The sequence below is a fragment of the Zingiber officinale genome, chromosome 4A (assembly GCF_018446385.1).
Source record: "Zingiber officinale cultivar Zhangliang chromosome 4A, Zo_v1.1, whole genome shotgun sequence".
In the NCBI taxonomy this organism is placed as follows: domain Eukaryota; kingdom Viridiplantae; phylum Streptophyta; class Magnoliopsida; order Zingiberales; family Zingiberaceae; genus Zingiber; species Zingiber officinale.
Genome location: NC_055992.1, coordinates 15909981 through 15934133, shown reverse-complemented (window position 1 = coordinate 15934133; position 24153 = coordinate 15909981). Strand labels below are relative to the sequence as shown.

Genomic DNA, 24153 nt, shown 5'->3' with positions numbered 1-24153 from the left:
CAACGCCACTCCAAGGTGCCTCCAAGCCGCGGTCCAAGGCGCCTTCAGTACCCATGAAGGCGCCTCCAACTCTTTCTTGCAGATAGCCTCCACCTTGTACTTGAGGTGCCTCCAAGCTCCATGGAGGTGCCTCGGGTACTGTTCATCCGAGGTGAAAAAATGCTCCTTTATTCCTGTCAAATGTGTTAGTCCCAAACACATACCCTGCAAGACAAAGTTAGCCCATAATAGAAATATTGATAGTCTCCGGACTATCCTGGGTCTGACTTCGGATTTTCAACCGGAAACCCTAGGTCGACCCGACGCCTACTGTTCCCTCTGTGGGGAACGCGTCCTCACCTACTCCTCTCAAGAGAGTTACCTGTTGCCAGTGTGATCCTCCAGATCGACTGGACTTTTGCTCAGTGCTTGATGCTTCCAGACTTTCTGCTGGACGCCCGCTTCCCAACCCGTCCAGTCTTCCACCTGGTTCACGACACCAGGACTTTCCACCTAGGGTTACCACCCCCTAGGACTTTTGCCTGAAGTCCTCGACCCACCAAGACTTTCTGCATAGGGTTACCACCCCCTAGGACTTTTGCCTGAAGCCCTCGACCCACCAAGACTTTCCGCATAGGGTTACCACCCCCTATGACGTAGGGTTACCACCCCCTAGGGTTTTCTTTCACCTAGGATTACCACCCCCTAGGACCTAGGGTTACCACCCCCTAGGGTTTTCACCTTGCCTAGCCGCAGCTAGAACTTTTGCCTAGCCGTAGCTAGGACTTTTGCCTAAGTATCACTTAGGACTTTCCTGCAAGCTCCATTAACCTTGTAAGATAACACCACAGCTTAACTTTGAACCCTTTGCCATAATCAAAACTCAGGTTCGATCATCTGGTGCTCACTGCACCAACAATTTGCCCCTTTTTGATTATGGCAATCTTGGTTCAAAGTTAAGTAAAACATAACATTAAATAAAGGAATAAATAACAGAAGTTAACCATGAGCATCAATGCATAAATAAAATTTCAAGCTTATGCTCTCCCTTTCATTATGTTTAATTTCCTGATTTCTTAACTTTGATTTTTCTCTCCTCCTTTGACATAAATAAAAAAGAATTAAGAAGAGAGAAAAAAAATATCCTATTTAATTTTAAGCTCCCCCTGAAGGGTAGCATAGTTAAGTACTTAGATTTTGATAAAAACTTGGTGAAGTACTTAGCTCAATTTATAAGGTTTTGAAAATAATTGTTGTTTTGAAAACTGACTTTTTAAAAAATTTTGATAAAACACTTAGCCTTTCTAGAATAAACTTTCTTGTAAAGCTTTTAGCTAAGAGAAAACTATTTTGACTTTGAAAAGTAACTTAGCTAGTTTTTGAAAAATTGAAAAAAAATTTAACAAGAAAATTTTCAAACAGAAACGCTTAGTCAAATTTAAGATAGTTTTGAAAGACTTTTTTTTTAAAAAAATACTTAGGTAAATTTTGAAAAGATTTTGAAAAATATTTTGTTAAGTTCAAAAAGCTTTTTCGAAAAATACTTAGCCAATTTAGAAATGTTTTGAAAAATTTTCAACAAGACTTAAATAAGAAACTTTCATTTTCATTTTTTTTTAAAAAATAAACTTAGCTAAATTCATAGCTTCAAAAATGATTGTATTGAAAAACACCTTACTAAATAGCTAAGTTTAGAAAGTAATTTAACTCAGTTTAGTTAAAGAAAATTTGATTAGTTAAAGAAAATTTTTATATATGTTTACTTTCACATAGACTTAGCTTAAATTTTGAAATTAGTTTGATAAATTTAATATTTAAAAATTTGATAAACTTAAATTTTGAAGCTTTCTTTTTCACAATTTCTTTGAAAATTTGTTTAAAAAAAATGGACTTTCTTTATAGGAATATATATATATATATATATATATATATATATATATATATATATATATATATATATATATATATATATATATATATTTTAAACTTTAAAGTTTAACTTGACTCCCTTCGCACCCCCTTAATTGATGCTTTAATAAATTCTTTTGGGGTCCTAGAGTCCAAGAATAAGAACTTAAAAATTACTTTTTATTTTTCCTAATTTTCCATCTCACCCATTCTAGATTATCAAACATGTTCAGCTTATGAGTAAGTGTGAGACGGAGTTATTTAAAGATATTGAATCATATTTTCAGTGAGTTTGAAAATTAATTATCTTGAAAATTAATTAAGATTTTGAAGGTCTAAAAAATGATTTTGAAATTAACTTTTAAAGGACTTTTCAAATAATTTTTAAAGTAATTTTCAAATAGTTTTGAAAATATTTTTAAAGTATTTTTCAAATAATTTGGAAATGATTTTTAAAGTATTTTTCAAATAATTTTGAAATTTATTTAAAAGATTTTTCAAATAATTTTGAAATTGATTTTTAAAAGATTTTTCAAATAATTTTGAAATGATTTTTAAAGTATTTTTTAAATAATTTTGAAATTCATTTTTAAAGTATTTTTCAAATAATTTTGAAATGATTTTTAAAGTATTTTTCAAATAATTATGAAATTAATTTTTAAGTATTTTTCAAATAATTTTGAAATTTATTTTTAAAAGATTTTTAAAAATATTTTTAAAATGAAATTTAAAATGATTTTTAAATAAGTTATAAAAGAGTTTTTTTAAAAAAATGAGCTTTTAAAATATGTTTTAAAATGATTTTAAAAATAAAATTTCAAATATTTTTTAAATGATTTTAAAAATATTTTTAAAATGAGTTTTAAAAAATTTTTAAAAGAGTTTTAAAAGATTTTTATAATGAGTTTTAAAAGATTTTTAAAATGAGTTTTAAAAGATTTTTAAAATGAGTTTTAAAAGGTTTTTTAAATGATTTTTAAAAGAGTTTTAAAAGATTTTTAAAATGACTTTTAAAATATTTTTAAAATGAGTTTTAAAAGATTTTTAAAATGAGTTTTAAAAGATTTTTAAAGGAGTTTTAAAAGATTTTTAAAATAACTTTTAAAAGCTTTTTAAAATGAGTTTTAAAATATTTTGAAAATGAGTTTTAAAATATTTTTAAAATGATTTTTAAAAAGAGATTTAAAAGATTTTTAAAAATATTTTTAAATTGAGTTTTAAAAGATTTTTAAAGTGAGTTTTAAAAGATTTTTAAAAAGAGTTTTAAAATATTTTTAAAATGATTTTTAAAAGATTTTTAAAATAATTTTGAAAAGAGTTTTAAAAATCATTTTTAAAAGTGTTTTAAATGATTTTTAAAATGAATTTTAAAAGAGTTTTAAAATGAATTTTAAAAGAGTTTTAAAATGAGTTTTAAAAGATTTTTAAAATGATTTTTAAGAGATTTTTAAAAGATTTTTAAAATGATTTTTAAAAGAGTTTTAAAATATTTTTAAAATGAATTTTAAAAGTGTTTTAAAATGAGTTAAATAGGTTTCAAAAGTTTTTTAAAATGATTTTTTAAATAAATGATTAACTTTATTTATCTAATTAAATTGAATTAATTTAGGTTATTTGATTAAATTGAATTTATTAATTTGAAATTTATTTGATACTATGTTCAACCTAATTCCATCTCACCCGATTGTAAGTTATCAATCAGGTAATCTTAAGTAATTTTGTGAGATGTTTATCTTTAATTTAAATTATTTTTAAGGATTAATTTACATTTGAGTTAAACTTAGATTTTCCAATTAGTCAATTAAATACACATTTCAATGATTGGTTCCCAGGTCATGGCGAGACACTAAGCCTTATTGGGTATGGGATCATCCACCCCTTCCTAGACAGAATCGCTCAAAGAAATTATATATTTAATTTTCTTTTTGAAACTCCTAGATTTAACTAGCAAGTGTAAATTACGCCTAGGTCCTTAAGCTATTCTAATCTAAGCATGTATAATAAAAGGCAAGAAAAATGGGCATCAAACAATTTTTAAAATAGTTTTTCTATTTGCTCCCCTTGGATCATAGCCTCGATAAAATCTATCAAGGTAATAGACTTGATCCTTGGGGACCCAATATTGACCAAGTCCAACTTGATTGACCAAGTTGGACTTAGGTATCCATGCTTGGACTACCTTTCTATTATTTCTATTTACTAATGATAAATACGATTTGTATTTTCTTTTAGTTTTAAATCCAAGTCCGGATTTGTTGTAAACGGCTCGCTGTTTTCCAAGAATCAGATCCAGATTCTTGGAACCCAAGGTGAATCGTTCCAACGTGTCCTTGAGTTCTTTAACTTGAGTTTTCAAATTGAAATTTTCTTCCTCAAGTTGTTGGACTTGAGTTGAACTTTCAATTTGAACTGACTCAGTTAAGGGACTCGAGTTAGTCACTTCTTTAAGGGTTGTTACCTCCTTTAGAAGTGACTTGACCCGGACGTTAGATTTGACCAATTTCTTTAGTAAATAAGAAACTAAGGTTTTTGAATTATCTACTTCAGAAATGAAAGAGCTTACAGTGAATTTGGGCCCTTCGGAAACGGATACGGATCCGTGGCTTCTCTCGGACTCAGTTTCTGATTCGCTCTCGATTTCGGATTTGGACTCAGTCTCGGTAACATGTGCTAGTACTAGTAGAGCGAGAAGGCTCGCTTGCTCCTCTTCGTCGGATTCGAATTCGTCTGATGACTCGGACCATGTTGCCTTCAGTGCCTCCTTTATCTTGCTTGTTCCTTCAAATAACACAACACCTTTCTCGGTCGGAGTAGTATTAGTGTGCTCAAATAATTCGTTTATGAAATTACATTTACTTACTTTCATGTCTGATGTATCCTCGTGTAGCTCGCTCAACTTCTTCCATAACTCCTTTACATTTGAGAAGGGGCCGACGCGGTTCAACTCTTCATTGGTTAAGCCGCACTGAAGAGTGTAGGTTGCTTTAGCATTTCCCTCGACTTTCTTGATTTAATTTGCATCCCAGTTCTCGTACGATATTGGTTTGCCGGTGTCGTCAATTGGGAGTTCTAGGCCGGTTTGGACAATCATCCATACCTCAAAATTAATCTGAAGGTACGCCTCTATCCATCCCTTCCAGTTGTCGAAATCTTCTCCGATGAAGAGCGGAGGTCGGGCTGTGCTGTAGCCTTCTTGATGGGTTATTTTAGAAAGACAATCTCGTAAAATAAACACAATAAAACTTGTTCCAAGACTTGGTCTTGGATTAGTAGTGCGGGAAAAAGATAGAAATAGGAATTCACGAATTTCAGAAAAAAATAATAAAATATTAAAAAATATTGTTTCAAACTTTTGAAAAGTGATATTTCGTTAATTTGGACCAGTGGTGAAAAGATGACAATGAATTTTTTAAAATTAATTTTGGAGGAAAAAAATGAAAGGCGTAAGGTTTTATTTTTACCCTAAACGAAGGAAAAAGTGACGAAAAAAATGCTCGAACGATAGTTGTACCAATTCAGAACAACCCCGCTCTGATACCAATTGTTGGATCGAGAAGCGCTAGAGGGGTGGGGTGAATAGCGCTCGTGGCTATTTCGTTCGATTTAAAACTAATCGAGATAACACAGCGGAAAATAAAAGAAAACACAACACGCTAACACAGGTCGTTTACCTGGTTCGGAGCCTATGGCGACTCCTACTCCAAGGCCCACGCTTGTTGAGCGTTTACGTTGGGCAACAACTATAATTTCATTTAAAGTGTTTACATGATGAAGTACAATAAAAAGGAAATAACTAAATTATACCAACGACAATAGAAAATTGAAGATTCTGAGCTCCGGGTCGTCGGTGTCAAGTTATGGCTTCATCGGAACGTCTCGTTAGCAGCTCCTTGCACAAAGATGGCTTAGAAGGTGATATTTCAGACTGCTACTCGAGACCTCCTTATAAAGGGTGTTCAAGGTGCCTCCATTAAGCTCCAAGGCGCCTCCAACCCAAGATTTTATCCCGACTCAGCTGGTGTCGATCAGGCTTTGATCGCTGCTCGTTATCCACCTGAAGGCACCTTCAACGCCACTCCAAGGCGCCTCCAAGCCACGGTCCAAGGCTCCTTCAGTACCCATGAAGGCACCTCCAGCTCTTTCTCGTAGACAGCCTCCACCTTGTACCTAAGGCGCCTCCAAGCTCCATGGAGGCACCTCGGGTACTGTTCATCCGAGGTGAAAAAATGCTCCTTTGTTCCTGTCAAATGTGTTAGTCCCAAACACATACCCTGCAAGACAAAGTTAGCCCATAATAAAAATATTGATAGTCTCCGGACTATCTTGGGTCTGACTTCGGATTTCCAACCGGAAACCCTTGGTCGACTCGACGCCTACTGTTCCCTCTGCGAGGAACGCGTCCTCACCTACTCCTCTTAGGTGTAACACCCCAAATTTCATGATTTAGAGTCCCAAAAGACCTTATTAAAATCTAGAAATGCTATAGAAAAATTCTAGAGATTTTTTAGGAATTTTTATAGTATTTTTACGTAATTTTTGGAGTTTGTTTGGTATTTTTACCAAGAGAAAGAAGTTTAAAAAATATATATATATATAAAAGTGTTAAAGCTGGGTTTTGAACCTAAGAGCTCGGACCTGAACCAGATTTTAACGGACTCAGCCAACCAACTGGTCTGCAAACGTTTTGTTAATTATATATGGAAGTGAAATATATTTAAGCTATAGTTGGAACGTTTAAAATAAATTGGAATAAAAAGTGCGCGGCGGAAGAATCGAAGCCTAAACCTTTGATTCGGTTAAAAGCCGGCTAACCAACTGGGCTAGCAATTGTTACTTGATTAAGTAAAGGAAGAATTTTATTTAAGTAATAGAAGTTAATAGCAAGAAATAATAGGAAGAAAATAGGTTGCAGCCAGGATTTGAACCAATGCGCCGGGCCTTAAGCAGAACGCAGCCCACCAAAAGACCAGCCGAACTTTTCTTAACTAAATCTATATTGAAATATATTTAAGTAGTACTAGTTAACAGAAATATGAGAGTATTAAAAGGAGAACTTAGGTTTTAGCCGAAACCAAAATTTCCCCTCCTCTCTCACGCTCGCGTCGGCGCTTCTCGTCGGGCGAAACCGCAGCAGCAAGCAAGGGGCGTTCCGGCGGCCGGCGAGGGCGTTCTCCGAAGATTTCTTCACCATCGTGATCACCTTATCGAGGAGAACAAGTGGAGATGAAGGAGTTGCCGAGAGCTTGAGTCCTCCGCAAGCCCTAGAAGTATTAGAAGCCACCTTCTTTGGCTGTAAGTCCTAGAACAAGAGGTAAGTTGCTCACTCACCTGCGGTAAGATAGTTTCGAGCCTTTTGATTAGATTTTTCTTGTTTTGTGAATGTGCCGTGAGGTTCTTGTTTTCGATTGAGGGATTCTGTGATGATCTTGATTCGTTTCGTGTTCCTATGAGGTTTTGGATTTTGTTTCCTTCATGATGTCCTTCCGAAGCATACTGTAAGAAGTATGTTCTTGAGGCTAACTATTGTGAATTCAATTTGGATTGTTTGGGGTTTGCTGGGAAGGTAGGTTTGTTTTGTAGCTTACGGCAGAATAGTATGCTTTGTTAAGTTAACCCCGCATTACTTGAATCGCAGTCCTATCTTTATGAAATTGTGAAGAACAGCCCATTCCTTTTGTGCTATAAGTTGAACGAGAACAGCCCATTAAACCTATCCTAGCTTTAGAGCTTGCATTGCAGATTTTTGATTGTCTAGCATAGCAGATTTTGAATGGTTAGCATTGTAGATTAGCATTTCAGATTTTTTTGGTTTATTCTAGCATGCTGTTTGGACTTTCCCATTTGCTATTGAATATGCATGATTAGATTTCATTTTCTATTTCGTTGCTATAGGTTTGAGCATGAGTAGATTTAGAGTTCTAGTTCCTTATGTAATTAAATGTGCATGAGTGGCATTCCTTTAAAGCAATTAGTTTCTGGTTTCTTTTGTATTGGTTATGTATGCAGAATTTGTCATTGTAGCTTAGTTTTTCCTTACTAATTCTATGCACATGATTAGTTTTAAGGTTGGTTTCTCCTTGTTAATTCCTTAATTGAAGCATGTGAACTCAAATTATGAGCATGAACAGTTTATGTTAAGTTCAACAAGTCTAGTTTTGTGTTACGCTTCAATTTCAGCAAGTTTAAATTCCAGTTAGTAGATCTTGTTGTTTCATTACTACCTCATTTAGCATGGACAGATTTATTTCGGCTTTAGTTGTGGTTTCCTACTAAAGTACCAAAAGATAAAGAAAAGAAAAGAAAAGGTCGAGGCCTTAAGTAGATCCCAAAGTCAAGACTTGAGGGATTTTTGGCACACAAGGTGCCTATTAAAATGCCGAGGCATTTAAAGAAGAAGTAATTAAGATTATAAGTATTTTACTTTTAAGAAGAGGCTAGTACCCGACTTCCGAGGTTGTCGTTAAACAAATCCAGGTGTCCAATTCCGAGGTCTTGGCCCTGGTAGACCGAGGTCTGCTCTTTTAGGATTGGTGGCTCGCTACCCCAACCTATTAGGGAACGCGCATAAGATGGTACTATGCCTGGGCCCAAGAAGAAGTTGATTATTATTTTGAAGTATTATAAGTATAAGTTTTTGAACAAGTAAAACGAGTTTTACATAAACATAAAGTATTAAAGATTAAGTTAGAACAAATGAAATAAGTTTCATATGGTTCTAAAAATCAGTAAGTTTAGTTCCTTATTCTACCATGTTTATCTAGTAGATGAGTAGTTTTCATGTTTACCTATTAGATGAGCAGCATGATTAACTATTAGAACTACATGAGTAGATTCCTTAGCTTTTCTTAGCTATTAGTTTGACATGAGCAGTTCTTTTATGCTTTATTTCTTTTTAGAGCATATAGTTTCTAGTTCTTTTCGTATACATGCACATTCGTGATTTTGTGAGTTAGATAGCGCTTACTAAGTAAATTTGCTTATAGACTACACTTCCTCTTACTGCAGATAAAGGAAAAGAAAAGATTTAGCAAGGAAGGCGACAAGGTGGCGCGGATGGTGTGTGATGCCAGGACTATGGAAGCCTTGGGACTTAGTTTAAGAATTTATTAAGATTGCCATTTATTAAGAATGTATTAGATGAGTCATTTAGTCTTCCGCTGTTAGTTAATTGTATGTTTTTATTTTGTTTCCGCTATTCATTACTTGCATGATTTGATTTCATTAAACTGCGTGGTGATGTTATTCCTTTTGTGTGTTTGATATGTGTTCCAGCCGCCTGTGGCTGTGTATATTATGTTATGTATTAATGATTATGGTCACCGGTACAGGGGAGATTCTGCCGGAATTTTTCGGTAGGGTTTCTTCGAGGATTTTAATCATACCGGTTAAGTAGAGTTAGTAGTTAAGTAACGGTCATCCTTAAAGAGTAGTAGTAGTAAGAAGGGTGGTCGTTACATAAGGAGAGTTACCTGTTGCCAGTGCGATCCTCCAGATTAACTGGACTTTTGCTCAGTGCTCGATGCTTTCGGACTTTCTGCTGGACGCTCGCTCCCCGACCCGTTCAGTCTTTCACCTGGTTTGCGACACCAGGACTTTCCACCTAGGGTTACCACCCCTAGGACTTTTGCTTGAAGCCCTCGACCCACCAAGACTTTCCGCATAGGGTTACCATCCTCTATGACCTAGGGTTAGGGTTACCACCCCCTAGGGTTTTCACTTTGCCTAGCCGCAGCTAAGACTTTTGCCTAAGTATCACTTAGGACTTTCCTGCAAGCTCCATGAACCTTGTAAGATAACACCATAGCTTAACTTTGAACCTTTTGCCATAATCAAAACTTAGGTTCGATCATCTGGTGCTCACTGCACTAACACTCCTTGGCCTTGACTGCTATATTCTCTTGACTTTTGACCGTCACATCACCTTGATCATTGGCTCCATATTATCCTTGGAGCCACCCACTATGCACTTGTGACCTATGCGCCGTATTACAAGACTCTCTTTTAAGTATAGTCGAAAGAGGCTCATGACTGACTGACTAGACTCAAGTCCTACTGCCATCCTATTGTTTGACTGGGCATCCACTCCGATGGCTTCTCCTTGATGTAACTGAGAACCTTATCTTTTTTTAAAAAAATACTCGTCAAAAGTTTGTCAGCCATTTGAAATGCGAGGTAGGGCATCAGTGACAGCATATCAGTGCAATGATTTAATGTACCATCCATAAAAAATGTCGTTTTATGTTCAACCGCCACATGTCTTACCAACTTTATTCTGATGTGATGGCTAACGCACACCTTTTTGTACAAATTCTAATGGTGAATCATCTCCTCTAATCCGACGGTTGACTTCGATAGAGCCGTTTTGATTAGACGGTCCAAATTTCAAAACACCCTACCCTTAATGCCCTTGTTAAAAATCCTAACCAATGAAGGAAACCATTCATTCGTGCTATGTCTTCTTCAACTTTCTTCTCCAACAATTCTGTAGGATCAGAAAGACGCTAGAGGGGGGTGAATAATGATCATCGAAAATTGATAGAGAATTAAGTTGGAGTACGTAGCGGAAGAAAATAAAATAATGCTAACAAACTAAATTTTACTTGGTTTGGAGCCTTCGATGACTCCTACTCCAAGGCCCACAATCAACGCGGTCCACATCAACTTATGGATGAACTTTGCGGTCTGGGCGCTTGGACTGACTCTGGGTGCTCGGATCACCAAGGCGCCCTTGGTTTGCCGGGGCAAGACTGGTTCGGGCGCCCAGACCCCTTCTAGGTGACCAAACCCCCTATTTTAGCTCTTTCTTTTCCTGCAAAAAAGGGTTAGTCCTGGGCAAAAAAATAGGTTCATCCTGCAAAACCGAGTTAGTACAACTCAACAAATAAGAGTAGTAATTAGATTCTATCTCCTCGAGACCAGGATCTAGTCAAGATCTCAACTTAGATTTTCTAAATGGATCTAAATTGGATCGATACCTATAATTCCCTCAACGGGGAATGCGTCCTCACTAGATCTCTCATCTAGTTGCTTACTTTCACTTACCGATTGTAATCACTTGACTTGTTTTTGACCCACCAGGTCTTCTCGCTAGTTGTCAGGTCCACAGACCCAACTAGATTTTCACCGATTGTTAGATCCCGCAAACCTAGCCGGACTTCCCGTCAGATATCAGGCCTCGTGAACCTATCTAGACTTCCCAGTAGCTATCAAGTCTAGCGGACCTAGCTAGATTTCAGCCTAATGTTAGGTCCTTTAGACCAATCAACTCCTACACAAATGGTAGAAAGGTTAGACAAACAACACATTTAACGTTAACTTATTTGTTATACATCAAAACTAGATTATTAGTGCAACCTGCACCAACAGATTCTTACCATTTGCTATCTCCTCTTTGTGACCTCCCTAGTAAGGACTCCTTCTTGACCCTTCTTCCTCTATTCTTTGCACTTCAATGGCTCAAGAAACTTTCTCTGTAACACCCCACCCTCCTCACTACTAGTCTGCGAGGGAGGAGCGCTACTGGACTACTAACTTTACTTAACTATCCTTGTTCACATGTTGATAGTAATTCCTAAAACTCTCGAAGAACTCAAAACATACAATTAACTAGCAGCGGAAGACTAAATGACTCATCTAATACATTCTTAATAAATGACACTCTTAATAAATTCTTATGCTAAATCCCAAGGCTTCTATAGTCCACACATCACACATCCATCCGCACCTCCTTGTCGCCTTCCTTTGCTATAACTTTTCCTTTCCTTTATCTGTAGTAAGAGGAAATGCAACTATAAGCAAAATTGCTTAGTAAGCGCTAGCTAACTCGAATATGCATGTTGCTGAAAGAAATCTAAAAACTGAATGCTCATCTAATAGTAAAAGAAACATAGCATACTGAAATACCAAACATGTAAGCAAATCTAACAACATGTCAGTATATAAGAAAACTAAACTTGCTGAATTTTAAACTTATATGAAGCTTATTTCTTTTGTTTAAAAGCTTATACTTTAATACTTCAAAATAATAATAAACTTTCTTCTTGGGCCCAGGCGTAGTACCATCTTATGCGCGTTCCCTAATAGGTTGGGGTAGCGAGCCACCAATCCTAAAAGAGCAGACCTCGGTCTACCAGGGCCAAGACCTCAGAATTGGACACCTGGATTTGTTTAACGACAACCTCGGAAGTCGGGTACTAGCCTCTTAAATAAAGTAAAATACTTGTTATCTTTTATTACTTCTAATATATAATGCCTCGGCATTTTCTTTAAGCACCTTGTGTGCCAAAATCCCTAAAGTCTTGACTTTGGGATCTACTTAAGGCCTTGGCCTTTTTCTTTCTTTTCTTTATCTTGCTTATACTTGTTAATACCTCTATTAAAAAGGTGTCTAATACAAAACTGCACTAAAATGCTTATTAACTCTTCACTGAAATGCTTAACAGAATTCCATGGAAATACTTAATAGAACTGTACTGAAATGCTTATTGAAACTGCACTAAAACTAAATCTGCATACAAGCGTAATCAAATCTGCCTACAAACTTAATAAAAATTCTGCACTATAAGCTTAATCAAAATTCTGCACTATAAGCCTAATCAAATCTGCCTACAAACTTAATCAAAATTCTGCACTGTAAGCTTAAACAAATCTGCCTACAAACTTAATCAAAATTCTGCACTATAAGCTTAATCAAAATTCTGCACTATAAGCTTAATCAAATCTGCCTACAAACTTAATCAAAATTCTGCACTATAAGCTTAATAAAAATTCTACACTATAAGCTTAATCAAATCTGCCTACAAACTTAATCAAAATTCTGCACTATAAACTTAATCAAAATTCTGCACTATAAGCTTAATCAAAATTCTACACTATAATCTTACATAAAAATCTGCACTATAAGTTCCACCAAAAATCTGAAAGTAAAGTTTCCATCCTTAATTTACGTCATCAACATTTGATCATCATCTTTTCTGAATCTAATATTCCCTTAAATTTATGCATTCTCTTCCCATAAATTAATCAATATGATATCTGTCTCATGCTCACTGCATAACAAAACAATTTACTCCTTTCCAAATCTAAATGAACTAAATTTAGTTTCATGGTAGCAGTACCAATCAAACAATAAGGAATAAACTAAACCACATATTCAAATTAATTAAAACCTCTTCTCATCTTCTTTATGAAACTCACGGCAGGAAATCTTCAAAATCATTAATCTTTGCGGCATGCGTCGGAAATCAAGAACACATGAATTTGAAACTACTCTACTGCAGGTGAGGAAGCACTTACCTTGCTTCTTGGACTCACAACCGAACAAGAAGGGTTTCTAGGACCTTGGCCGGCCGCCGGAGACGATGCCCTAACTCCCTTTTGTTTTCTGCCCGAGCTCCGCCGTCGCGCGCAGAAGAGAAGGAGAGAATGGTTTAGGTCACGCGAAAACAGAACATCAACTTATCCCTTTTTATAACTCAATATTTCTGTTAACTCCTTAAATAAATTTCTCTATCTTTTCTAAACAGAATAGCCCGCTTGGGCACTTGGTCAGCCGGATTCGCTTAAGGTTCGGTTCGGGTTAGAGGTTATGGGTTCGAATCTCGGCTGCATCCCTTTTATTACTATTTATTTTCTGTTTTCCTATTAACTATTACTTAAATAAATTTCATTCCCCTTTTTAATCGGCAATGCTCACTGGGACACTTGGTCAGCCGCGCTTTGCTAAATCTTAACCGGGTCAGAGGTCGCGGGTTCGATTCCTCCGCCGCCCCTTTTATTCCCATTTATTTTCTGTTTCCTATTAACTATTACTTAAATAAATTTTATTCCCCTTTTTAATTGGCAATGCTCGCTGGGACACTTGGTCAGTTGCGCTTTGCTAAATCTTGACCGGGTCAGAGGTCGTGGGTTTGATTCCTCAGCCGCCCCTTTTTATTTCAATTTATTTCCTATTCCTCAACTACTGCTGTAACGACCCAATTTTCCCTATTCTGAGTTTCAAACATCCATAAAAATGTTTGAAAATACTGTTAAAATATTCTAGAGATTTTTAGGAATTTTTAGAATATTTTTACGTAATTTTTGGAGGTCGTTTAGTATTTTTGCAAAACCAAAGAAGTTTAAGCAAAAAGTGTTGGAGAAGAGGTTCGAACCCGCGACCTCGGGTCGGACCAAACCAAGCCAAACCGGCTTGACCAGCTGGGATAAGAGATTTATGTTAATCTCAAATAGAGTTAAATAAGGATATAGTATAGTTTGGAATAAAACCCTTATATATTAAAGGTAATTAGGTTTTGATTTTCCAAAACCCAAAACAATTTCTCCCGAAATTTGTTTCTCCCCTTCTCCCTCGCGACGGCGCGGTTCTTCTCCTCTCGCGGCGGAAACGAAGAAAGCCGGCTTAGGGCTCTTCCTCCGGCGGCCGGCCAAAGCTTTCCGAGGGGTTTTCTTCACCTCCTTAAGGTCGTATTGTCGAGGGGAGCACGCGGGCACAAAAGGATCACCGAGATCTCAAGCTTTTCCCGAAACCCTAGCAATCTTTCTTCTCGGTTGTAAGTCCAAGCAATCAAGGGTAAGTACTACTCACCTGCGGTAGGAGTTGCTCCGTACGCTTGGTGTTCTTGTTGAGTTTTTTTTTTTTCTAGGGCTTCCTTGTGCCGAACTTGATTCATGCTAGGGCTGGATTGTATTCCATGCTGTGCCGAATTGGGAGAATGGATTTGGGTTTTAAGATGGCTGTTCGGACCCCTGAATTGTGCCACAGTGACTATGCCAAACCTCCTCTAAAGCATTAGGATGCTGAATTTTTATGTCAAGGGTTTGTTTCCTTGTTTTTGGTCTTTAGCTGTGCCAAAACTTTAGGACAAACTCCAAGTTGGTTTTGTGTTATGGATCCTTTGCTGAGTTTGCATATAGACATCCCTTGAGATTTATAAGATTTCGGATTTAGCATGTTTTGGAATTTCTGCATTAAGAGACATTCTATGATAGCTATTCTTTAGAATTCAACATGCTAAGTTTCCCTTTTGAATATGCAAGCTAGTTACCATAATATGCAGAACAATATGCTATGTTTTCCTTTAGAACTTGCTGTGTAGGACATTCTATGATAGCTATTCTTTAGAATTCGACATGCTCAGTTTCCCTTTTGAATATGCAAGCTAGTTACTGTAATATGCAGAACAATATGCTATGATTTCCTTTAGAACTTGCTGAGTAGAAATTCTATGCTGTTGTCATGCTATTTCTGTGTATTTCAGTTAAATTACCATAATTTAGGTTGCTGGAATTAGTTTCCCCTTCCATGCTACTTTCATGTTTTAGAATTTCTGAAGCCATTTTCTTTTGGAAGTGGTTTAGGATTAAAAGCACACCAAAGCTTAATTAAATGCCAAGACATTTTTAATATCAGAATAAGAAAGATACCAAGTAAGTAAAACAAGAGGCTAGTACCCGACATCCAAGAGCTTGTCGTTAAACAAATCCAGGTGACCATTTCCGAGGTCTTGGCCCTGGTAGACCGAGGTCTGCTCTTTTAGGATTGGTGGCTCGCAACCCCAACCTATTAGGGAACGCGCATAAGTTGGTACTAGGCCTGGGCCCAAGAAAAGAAAACCCAAAGTAAAGAAAAGTAAAGAAAAGTAAAGAAAGAAAGAAAGAAAAGAAAAGTTAAGAAAGAAAGAAAGAAGAAGTGAGTAAAAGATAGGAATTAAAAGATTAATTTCTAACACAAGGATATAAGAAATGAAACAAGTTACATGCTTAGAATAAATAAGAATAGTTAGTTTCTTTAATTCTAAGTTTACATAGTTAGTTTCTTGTTATTCTGCTTGATACTGAGTATGATTTGTATCTAGTTCATTTTCTGTATACCATGAGCATATGCAGATAGTTTTAGTATTTCAGTTTCAGTACTTATGCATTTCATTTATGCATTTCGAGTTTTGTGAGATAGATTAGTACTTACTAAGCGTTTTCGCTTATAGATCTTGTTTTCTTTCCTCCTACTGCAGATAAAGGAAAAGCTAAGATATGAAGGGAGGCGACAGGGTGGTGGTGATGATGGATGTGTGTGGTGGCTGAACTATGGAGGGATCCAGAGGGGACTAGCAAGACTTATTCATTTAGAGTTTATGTCTAGTTCATTTTCCTTATTTCCATTATGAAACCATGAGTTTATGCTTGAGTTTGAAGTGCATTGTAGCTTGTTATGCTTTGTTCTGAGAGTTTTGAGTTTAATTCTTATTGCTAGTTTAGTTTTTGATTAGAATATGATTTATTAATGCGTGGTTGTGAAGAATATTGTGATCCAGCCGCATGTGGCTGTGTATATCTTTTATGTATTGTGGATTTGGTCACCGGTACAGGGGAGACTCTGCCGAATTTTTCGGTGGGAATCCCTCTGAACCGTGATAAATCTAAGTGTCGCTAATAATAGCATAAGTGACACTAGTAAGTAGAGTAGGAGTTAGGTAACGGTCGCCCTTAGAGAGTAGTAGTAAGAAAGGGTGGTTGTTACAGTTGGTATCAGAGCAATGTTCCATTCTCCAGCATCACACACACATCAGCATCATCCTCGCCGTCTCCAAGTAAGAAAGTATTTAATTCCTTTCTTATTTCTGCTTTCCTTATTTTTACTGCAGTATAGAGTACTTTCCTTTTTAGTACTAAAGTAAGATAGAAGATTTAGTTTCCCTTTTATTTATTCATATTTAAGTATGATTAGAAGGGTTAAAGTAAGATATCAAGCCTTTACCTTTCATAATTAGATGGCAAGAAGAGGACGTCCCCGTGCTACTCACACTGAGGAACCAGCTCAAGAGAACGAAGTGCCTAGAGCAACTGAGCCCAACCTTTCTGAAGTGGTTGCTCAGCTCCAGAGGCAAGTAGCAGAGCAGCAGCAAGTGATTGCCAATGATGGCAAAGCCGGTTCCTCCCCTCCTCCGGTTGTCACCGCAGAGACCCCAGTGGTAATCGAGACTCCACCTACTCAGGAACCGCCACAAAGACCCCGCAGACCGTGCTTATCTTATGGTCAAGCCGAAACCAGAGCTCAGCACGATCGAGCCCCGGGATGCCCGGGCTTGGTTTAAAACACTAGAGAGCACCATGGAGCTTCGACCGGCCGGAAGTCGAGAAGGTCAGTGCGCCTCTTTCTGCCTGTCTCGAGATGCTCGTATGTGGTGGGAGAGGATAAAGACCAAGAGAGCACCGGTGATCGAGATGGTGGGCTGATTTTCACGAGTTTTGAAGAGTTCTTTCACTGCGGATCACCAACAAGCACTACGAGGAGTTTATAGAGTTCAAGCAAGGTGACCGTGGAGGAAGCCAAGAAGTTCAACAGTTAGCTCGCCTGTCGAGCTAGTGAGTCAGAGAAGGAGCGAGTCAGCCGACGCTCGTAACGCCGAGACCACGATAGCAGATCGAATGTGAGCAATGGAGCTCATCGCCCCTGGCGAAGAATCGATCAAGAGAGCATTAATTCGAACATTACATGAACAACATCAAGGCACAATGAGCACAACATATGCCAGTGAAGACAGAGGACAAGATAGGAAGCCGTAAGTCACGGTCAAGTAAGGTAATCGAAAGGCAAAGGTAAAGGAAGCGGTGGAACACGTGAGGTGGCGAAGGAGGACCAAGAACAAGCGGATCAAGTTCCTCCACCCCTAAATGTGGGAGAACACACCCAGAGACGCCTTTTGGGTGTAACAGGATGTTACTGGTCGGGAAGGACACATGGCTAAAGAGTGTCCTAATAAATTCAAAGCACCTCGCCCACAACCATTGAATATGGAGGCCAACTCGCATTGCACCACATGGGAGCAGATCGAGGGACCCTATATCACCAAGGATGGTTAGAAGCCCCACCAGCCCCTTTGATGGTGCGAGTATTCTCCTCACCAAAGAAGAAGTCGCTAGTGCCTACCGTAACAGTCAAGTAGTTATTTTCCGACATAGCTCATTATTCGACCTTTGGGCGACCCATTCTTTTCAGATCGATACCTTTTGCCAGAGTTTACTGGTACCTCGTAAAGTATGAACTCAAGTTCCGACAACCCTACCTTCCGGGAAGTCATGGAATCCAATCAGTGGCTCAGAGTTGGTTAGAATTGCAGATCGAGAGCTATATGTAAATCTAATAGTCCTCTCCATGCAGGATTTCGATATCATTTTGGTATGGATTTCCTCAACAAGTATAGGTGGACTACCGCAGAAAGAAAGTAATTTTAGTCCGAAGGTGAGTCAACTTGAGTTCACAGGAGTGCCAAGAAAAGTCCTCTCATCTCTCACAGACACCAGATGTTAACCAAAGGGTGTGCAGGCTTTCTGCATACATAGTAAAGGCAGCAGAGCGAAGGGACCCAAGCAGGAGGAGGTCCGGGTAGTATGCGAGTATCCGTAATTTCCAGAAGAGCTACCGGACTACCTCCCAACAAAGAGGTGGAATTTGAGATTGAATTGGTTCTGGAACCGGTCCAATTCAAAGCTCCATATCTCCAGCAAAGCTGAAGGAGTTACAAGAGCAACTACAGGAGTTCTTGACAAAGGCTTCATTCGCCCTAGTCACTCACCTTGGGGAGCTCCTGTGTTGTTTGTCAAGAAGAAAGATGGGACAATGCGGATGTGCATAGACTACAGAGCTTTGAATCAAGCGACAATCAAGAACAAGTACCCCCTTCCCAGGATCGATGACTTATTTGATCAGTTAAGAGGAGCGACGGTGTTCTCAAAGATAGACTTGCGCTCTGGGTACCATCAGCTGAAGGTGAAAGAAAGAGATATACCCAGAACGGCATTCAGAACCAGATATGGACACTACGAGTTTGTAGTTATGCCATTTGGAGTGACCAATGCACCTGCGGTCTTCATGGACCTAATGAACAGAGTGTTCAGAGAATATCTTGACAAATTTGTCATTGTATTCATCGATGACATTCTGGTCTATTCAAGGACCCCAGAGGAGCATGACACGCACCTGAGGATAGTACTGCAGACTCTTCAGCAGAAGCAGCTTTATGCTAAATTCTCCAAGTGCGAGTTCTGGTTAAATCAGGTGGCGTTTTTAGGTCACATAATTTCTAAGGAAGGCATTCAGGTGGATCCAGCTAAAGTGGAAGCGGTCAACAACTGGAGTAGACCCAAGAACGTCAGAGAGATCAGAAGCTTCCTTGGTCTAGCAGGGTACTACAGGAAGTTCGTGGAGGATTTTTCCAGGATAGCTTCTCCACTAACGACCCTCACCAGAAAGAACAAGAGATTCGAATGGTCAGATAAATGTGAGCAGAGCTTCCAAGAGCTAAAGAAGAGATTGATCAGTGCTCCCATCCTGACTGTCCCACAAAGCGACAAGAGTTTCGACATCTACAGCGATGCTTCCAAGATGGGCTTAGGAGCTGTACTCATGCAAGAAGGAAAAGTCATAGCTTATGCTTCCAGACAACTCAAAGACTATGAGAAGAACTACCCTACTCATGATCTCGATGGCAGCTGTAGTTTTGCACTTAAACTCTGCGACACTATTTGTATGGAGTCCAGTGTAGAATTTTCACAGATCATCAGTCTTAAGTACTTCTTCACCGGAAGGACTTAAACATGAGGCAGTGTGGGCTGGAGTTGGTCAAAGATTACGACCGTGAAATTCTCTACCACCCGGCAAAGCTAACAAAGTGGCGGATGCACTCAGAAAATCTAGTGCATCACCGATGTCTTTGTCATCACTAGCCCCGCCATGCAGAAGGAGTTGTCGATTTTGGACTTGAAATTATCGAAGGACAGCTCTGCATTGACCTTAGAGTCCACATTGCTTGTGGAGATACGAAAGCAAAGTGAAGATCCGGATATCCGGAGGATCGGCGGGGATCTGAAAGAAGACAACTCGAGTTTAGAGTAGCAGACGGTGAATTCTTTATCGAGTCGCGATTATGCGTGCAATGATGAGGCGAGAAAGAATATCTTAGAGGAAGCTCACAGTACACCATATTCCATGCATCCTGGTTCTTCCAAGATGTACCAAGATGTGAAACAGGTTTTGGTGGTCGGGACTCAAAAGAGATGTAGCTAAGTATGTCAAGACTGCTTGACACGCCAGAGAGTCAAAACAGAGACCAGGAGGAGTTCTCCAGCCTCTTCCATACCGAATGGAAATGGGAAGACATTTCCATGGACTTCATAACAGTCTTCCAAGAACCACCAGTGGATATGATGCGATATGGGTAATAGTAGACGATTGACCAAGTCTGCTCACTTCCTAGCCATCAAGGTGTCCCACTCCATAGAGCAGGGCCAGCTATATGTTAAAGAGGTAGTCGACTTCACGGAGTCCCTAAATCTATCGTTTCGATAGATGGGCGCCCACCTCACATTTTGGGAGTGCGTTCAGAACGCACTAGGCACCAAACTCAAGTTCAAGACTTTCCATCCGCAGATCGATGGATGACAGAGCGAGTGAATCGTTTTAGAAGACATGCCGAGCTTGTCGCTAGATTTCAAAGGAAGTTGGTGCAAGTATTTGTGCTTAGCTGAATTCGCCACAACAATAGCTATCGGGCTACCATTAAGATGGCACCTTATGAAGCACTATATGGCGAAATGCAGATCACCCATACGCCTGGCAAGAAGCGGAGAGAAAAGAGATAGAAGCGAGTTGGGCATTGACAGGTGATAGATGAGACTACTCAAGCAATCCAAAAATCAGACAGAGAATTGAGACTGCAGAGCGCATGAGAGTTATGCTGACACACGTCGTAGGCCACTTGAATTCCAAGTAGGGGATTCAGTTTTTCTCAAGGTCGCTCCTATGAAGGGAGTGATGAGATTTGGCAGGAAGGGCAAATTAAGTCCTCGTTATGTAGGACCTTACCTGATCACAGAAAGGATTGGGAAAGTAGCTTACAGGCTGGACTTACCACAAGACATGTCAGCAATACACAATGTATTTCATGTCTCCATGCTAAAGAAGTGTCTCCATGACCCGAGCCAAGTGATTCAGCCTCAGTCAGTGCAGATCCAAGAGGATCTTAGTTATGAGAGCAGACCTACACAGATAGTGGACAGAGCAGTCAAGAGATTGAGAAACAAAGAAGTACCACTAGTGAAGGTCGTCTGGCAGAACCAGAAGCACGAGGAAATCACTTGGGAGCGGGAGGACAGTATGAGACAGAAGTATCCAGAGCTATTCTAAGTTCGAGGACGAACTTTTTATAAGGTATGGGGGATTGTAACGACCCAATTTTTCCTATTCTGAGTTTCAAACGTCCATAAAAATGTTTGAAAATACTGTTAAAATATTCTAGAGATTTTTAGGAATTTTTAGAGTATTTTTACGTAATTTTTGGAGGTCGTTTAGTATTTTTGCAAAACCAAAGAAGTTTAAGCAAAAAGTGTTGGAGAAGAGGTTCGAACCCGCGACCTCGGGTCGGACCAAACCAAGCCAAACCGGCTTGACCAGCTGGGATAAGAGATTTATGTTAATCTCAAATAGAGTTAAATAAGGATATAGTATAGTTTGGAATAAAACCCTTATATATTAAAGGTAATTAGGTTTTGATTTTCCAAAACCCAAAACAATTTCTCCCGAAATTTGTTTCTCCCCTTCTCCCTCGCGACGGCGCGGTTCTTCTCCTCTCGCGGCGGAAACGAAGAAAGCCGGCTTAGGGCTCTTCCTCCGGCGGCCGGCCAAAGCTTTCCGAGGGGTTTTCTTCACCTCCTTAAGGTCGTATTGTCGAGGGGAGCACGCGGGCACAAAAGGATCACCGAGATCTCAAGCTTTTCCCGAAACCCTAGCAATCTTTCTTCTCGGTTGTAAGTCCAAGCAATCAAGGGTAAGTACTACTCACCTGCGGTAGGAGTTGCTCCGTACGCTTGGTGTTCTTGTTGAGTTTTTTTTTTTTTCTAGGGCTTCCTTGTGCCGAACTTGATTCATGCTAGGGCTGGATTGTATTCCATGCTGTGCCGAATTGGGAGAATGGATTTGGGTTTTAAGATGGCTGTTCGGACCCCTGAATTGTGCCACAGTGACTATGCCAAACCTCCTCTAAAGCATTAGGATGCTGAATTTTTATGTCAAGGGTTTGTTTCCTTGTTTTTGGTCTTTAGCTGTGCCAAAACTTTAGGACAAACTCCAAGTTGGTTTTGTGTTATGGATCCTTTGCTGAGTTTGCATATAGACATCCCTTGAGATTTATAAGATTTCGGATTTAGCATGTTTTGGAATTTCTGCATTAAGAGACATTCTATGATAGCTATTCTTTAGAATTCAACATGCTAAGTTTCCCTTTTGAATATGCAAGCTAGTTACCGTAATATGCAGAACAATATGCTATGTTTTCCTTTAGAACTTGCTGTGTAGGACATTCTATGATAGCTATTCTTTAGAATTCGACATGCTAAGTTTCCCTTTTGAATATGCAAGCTAGTTACTGTAATATGCAGAACAATATGCTATGATTTCCTTTAGAACTTGCTGAGTAGAAATTCTATGCTGTTGTCATGCTATTTCTGTGTATTTCAGTTGAGTTACCATGATTTAGGTTGCTGGAATTAGTTTCCCTTCCATGCTACTATCATGTTTTAGAATTTCTGAAGCTATTTTCTTTTGGAAGTGGTTTAGGATTAAAAGCACACCAAAGCTTAATTAAATGCCAAGGCATTTTTAATATCAGAATAAGAAAGATACCAAGTAAGTAAAACAAGAGGCTAGTACCCGACATCCAAGAGCTTGTCGTTAAACATTTCCGAGGTCTTGGCCCTGGTAGACCGAGGTCTGCTCTTTTAGGATTGGTGGCTCGCAACCCCAACCTATTAGGGAACGCGCATGAGTTGGTACTAGGCCTGGGCCCAAGAAAAGAAAACCCAAAGTAAAGAAAAGTAAAGAAAAGTAAAGAAAGAAAGAAAGAAAAGAAAAGTTAAGAAAGAAAGAAAGAAGAAGTGAGTAAAAGATAGGAATTAAAAGATTAATTTCTAACACAAGGATATAAGAAATGAAACAAGTTACATGCTTAGAATAAATAAGAATGGTTAGTTTCTTTAATTCTAAGTTTACATAGTTAGTTTCTTGTTATTCTGCTTGATACTGAGTATGATTTGTATCTAGTTCATTTTCTGTATACCATGAGCATATGCAGATAGTTTTAGTATTTCAGTTTCAGTACTTATGCATTTCATTTATGCATTTCGAGTTTTGTGAGATAGATTAGTACTTACTAAGCGTTTTCGCTTATAGATCTTGTTTTCTTTCCTCCTACTGCAGATAAAGGAAAAGCTAAGATATGAAGGGAGGCGACAGGGTGGTGGTGATGATGGATGTGTGTGGTGGCTGAACTATGGAGGGATCCAGAGGGGACTAGCAAGACTTATTCATTTAGAGTTTATGTCTAGTTCATTTTCCTTATTTCCATTATGAAACCATGAGTTTATGCTTGAGTTTGAAGTGCATTGTAGCTTGTTATGCTTTGTTCTGAGAGTTTTGAGTTTAATTCTTATTGCTAGTTTAGTTTTTGATTAGAATATGATTTATTAATGCGTGGTTGTGAAAAATATTGTGATCCAGCCGCATGTGGCTGTGTATATCTTTTATGTATTGTGGATTTGGTCACCGGTACAGGGGAGACTCTGCCGAATTTTTCGGTGGGAATCCCTCTGAACCGTGATAAATCTAAGTGTCGCTAATAATAGCATAAGTGACACTAGTAAGTAGAGTAGGAGTTAGGTAACGGTCGCCCTTAGAGAGTAGTAGTAAGAAAGGGTGGTTGTTACAACTGCTTAAATAGATTTTGCTCCTTCTTTAATCAGCATCCCCCGCTTGGGCACTTGGTCAGCCGGATTCGCTTAAGAGTTGTCTCGGCCGGAGGTCTCCAGTTCGAATCTCGTCTTAGATATTATTTTTGTCGAAACTTCTTTCGTTTAGTAAATATACCAAACGATCTCCAAAAATTACATAAAAATACTCTAAAAATTTATAAATATCTCTAGAATATTTATAAAGTGTTTCTAAATATTTTTACGTACTATTAGGACTCGAAATGAGGAATTTTGGGTCGTTACATTCTCCCCCGGTATGCCACATTCCATTCTGATTTTGATAGTTGCGACCTTGAGTCATCCCGACTAAACCTAGAGATTCCGAAGACTTTTTGTATTTGCATTCCCTGCCCTCAAGACCATCCACACTGTCTATCCCTCGGAGGCTCTTCTCTAGTCATCTTGCCCACCCAAAGGTCGCTTCCAATTTCACATCTGCTTTCAGCTACCGTCCCTTCGGGTACT

The 24153-nt window shown here is 38.4% G+C and overlaps 2 long non-coding RNA genes across 2 annotated transcripts; both read left to right on the top strand.

Annotated features, from left to right (window-relative positions):
• Window positions 1–14248: 14248 nt before the first annotated feature.
• LOC121973166 lies at window positions 14249–15959 on the top strand. Its single transcript, XR_006109405.1, has 3 exons — window positions 14249–14458; window positions 14532–14704; window positions 15900–15959. It is a non-coding gene; the product is annotated as an uncharacterized LOC121973166 (long non-coding RNA).
• Window positions 15960–21500: 5541 nt separating this feature from the next.
• Window positions 21501–23197, top strand: LOC121973165. The gene is made up of 3 exons (XR_006109404.1): window positions 21501–21710; window positions 21785–21957; window positions 23138–23197. It is a non-coding gene; the product is annotated as an uncharacterized LOC121973165 (long non-coding RNA).
• Window positions 23198–24153: the final 956 nt, after the last annotated feature.